The sequence below is a fragment of the Sinocyclocheilus rhinocerous genome, unplaced genomic scaffold (assembly GCF_001515625.1).
Source record: "Sinocyclocheilus rhinocerous isolate Xijiao unplaced genomic scaffold, SAMN03320098_v1.1 scaffold4483, whole genome shotgun sequence".
In the NCBI taxonomy this organism is placed as follows: domain Eukaryota; kingdom Metazoa; phylum Chordata; class Actinopteri; order Cypriniformes; family Cyprinidae; genus Sinocyclocheilus; species Sinocyclocheilus rhinocerous.
Window position 1 is genome coordinate 1 of NW_015632750.1, and position 2958 is coordinate 2958.

General features: G+C 43.7%; 1 pseudogene; it reads right to left on the reverse strand.

Annotated features, from left to right (window-relative positions):
• Positions 1–712: 712 nt before the first annotated feature.
• LOC107743057 (gastrula zinc finger protein XlCGF57.1-like) overlaps positions 713–2958 on the reverse strand; it is a 5669-nt pseudogene continuing 3423 nt past the window's right edge.

Here is a 2958-nt window from a genome sequence, read left to right on the forward strand (position 1 = left end):
ATTTATGGAGTTGTTATCCTGCATCATATTTGTCAACAGTCAACTATATGAAATAATAGTTTCATTGCTTGTAATTATACTATAAACCCTAGTAAATAGTATACATATATAAGTCATAATAATGAGAAACTTTCTCATAATTATGGCTTAGCATCTCCTAATTGTTGTATTGTTGATTTATAATTGTTGTTTTAATTCCTACCTCCTCTTTCTGTTGCATTAAAAAAATGTTAAAGTTCAACAGTAATAATGAGAAACAATCTCATAATAATGAGTTATGTTGTTATTTTCAGAAAATAAATTTCATAATGAAATACTTTCAAATAATAATCTTTCTCATAATAACATACAGTACATCCCATAATAATCAGATACTTTCTCATAATAATGAGATACTTTCTCGTAACTATGTCTCAGTACCTCATAATAATGTTAAAATGTTGAAATCAGATATCAAGCAAACAAGAAAATGTCCTTTTGCTCAGTGTGGCTGTCTGGCTGAAAGGAATCTAACTTACTCAGAAGGGACTTTACTGCTCAGCACATAAAGATGACCTGCTTACAGTGATTTCAGACTGTGATTGTTTGTTTTGTATGAATGAATAAAGAAGATAACTGGACGAACCTCTCCTCACATGGATCGCAGTGATCCGGTTTCTCCACTGCATGGATCTTCATGTGTCCTTTCAGCTGACTTTTAAAAGCGAAACTCTTCCCGCACTGATCACATGTGTACAGTTTCTCTCTGCTGTGGATCTTCTCATGTCTTTTCAGATTTGATGACAGACTGAATCTCTTGTCGCAGTGTGAACACTTGTGAGGTTTCTCTCCAGTGTGGATCCTCTGGTGCTGTTTTAAACAGTATGCTGTAGTAAAAGTCTTGTCACACTCAAAGCACATGTAGTCTCTCACATCAGCATGCATTTTCTCATGTCTATGTAAACCCCGCAGCAGTGAAAAACTCTTTCCACATTCAGAACAGGAATGCGGCTTCTCCTTCGTATGAACTGCCAGGTGAGTTTTCAGAGCTGATGCCCAAAGAAACATTTTGCCGCATTGATCACATGGGTACATCATATCTCTTGTGTGAATCCTCATGTGAGCATAAAGGTGTGATGATTGCTTGAAACTCTTCCCGCACTGATCACACGTGTGTGGCTTTTCTCCAGTGTGGATCCTCATGTGTCCATTAAGGTGTGCTAATTGTGTGAAACTCTTTCCACATTGGTCACATGTGAAGGGCTTTTCTCCAGTGTGAACACTCATGTGACACTCAAGATTATGTTTATGTCTGAAACTCTTCCCGCACTGATCACACGTGAACGGCTTCTCTCCGGTGTGAACTCTCATGTGAAGTTTAAGATTACATTTGGCTGAGAAACTCTTCCCGCACTGATCACACGAGAACAGCTTTTCTCCAGTGTGAACTCTCATGTGTCCTTTAAGGTTTCTTTGTTGTGAGAAACTCTTCCCGCACTGATCACACGTGAACGGCTTTTCTCCAGTGTGAATGCTCATGTGTCTGTTAAGGTTTCCTTGTTGTGTGAAACTCTTCCCGCACTGATCACATGGGAATGACTTTTCTCCAGTGTGAACTCTCATGTGTCCTTTAAGGTTTCCTTGTTGTGTGAAACTCTTCCCGCACTGATCACACGTGAACGGCTTCTCTCCAGTGTGAACGCTCATGTGTCCTTTAAGGTGTCCTTGTTGTCTGAAACTCTTCCCGCACTGATCACACGTGAACGGCTTCTCTCCGGTGTGAACTCTCACGTGACACTTAAGACTTTGTTTGTTTGTGAAACTCTTCCCACACTGAGTGCAGGTGAAAGATTTATTGGCTTTTCTTTTCTTTAAAAATTTATTTTTAGTCTTCGAGCGACTCGAAGGTTTTTCTCCAGGTTTGTCATGATGTTTCTCCTCCACTTCACTCAGTTCTTCACTCTCCTCGCTCTCTTCCATAAGGTCTAAAATAAAATAAAAAAAAGTGTACATTAATTTTCAGTAAATCAAAATAATTCAATATCAGGAACATGAAAGGCAGGGGTTAAAGCAAAAAAAATAAAAATCCTGCGCCTGAATGCAATGACTGGCAACTTTAACATTTGAAAGGATACTATGACAAAGTTATCGCTTTCTTTATTCAAACTGTTTTGTTTTTTTCATGAATATATGGTTGACCTGAAGAATGAAAGCTATATCTGTCAGACTTTGTTTCGTGTTTTGTGTGTCTTGCTCCCCATGTGCCTTCCTACGCCCATATTTGGTTAGTTTCCTGTTCCTGTCGTTCCGTGTTTTTGAAAGTCTTTTTTGTTTTTTCCCATTCGTTTCTCCTCACCCTAATGGAGGAACGAGCAATGTTTGTCGCGTTAGCTCAGGCGAGCCCAGACCCCCTCGTCTTCGCGAGGGTGTTCGTGCCGCTCGCCCTCACCAGCTCCCTCGAGGGGGAAACCCTCGCAACGCTATTCCGGATCGGAATGACATTCCATCATCCCACGGAGCTCCCAGACACCACCGACCTCGACTGGAAGGAGACAGTCATTGGGTGTCTGGAGAGCCTCCGATCCCGATCCGGAACCCCTCATCCGGCCATTCCCGTGTCAAGTAAGCCGGCCATTCCTGAGTCTAGTAAGCCGGCGGTTCCTCTGCCACGCCCGCTGCCGTCCACGGCCCACTCTAGTCCTTCGCCGTTGATATGGCAAGCCGAACGAACATTGATATGGCAAGCCCGTACGGGAATGTGGCAAGCCCGCCGGCCGATAATATGGCAAGCCCGCCATGCATTCATGAAGCCCAAGAGCTCGCTCCAGTGTCGGCTCCAGCCCCAGAGCTCGCTCCAGTGTCGGCTCCAGCCCCAGAGCTCGCTCCAGTGTCGGCTCCAGCCCCAGAGCTCGCTCCAGTGTCGGCTCCAGCCCCAGAGCTCGCTCCAGTGTCGGCTCCAGCCCCAGAGCTCGCTCCAGT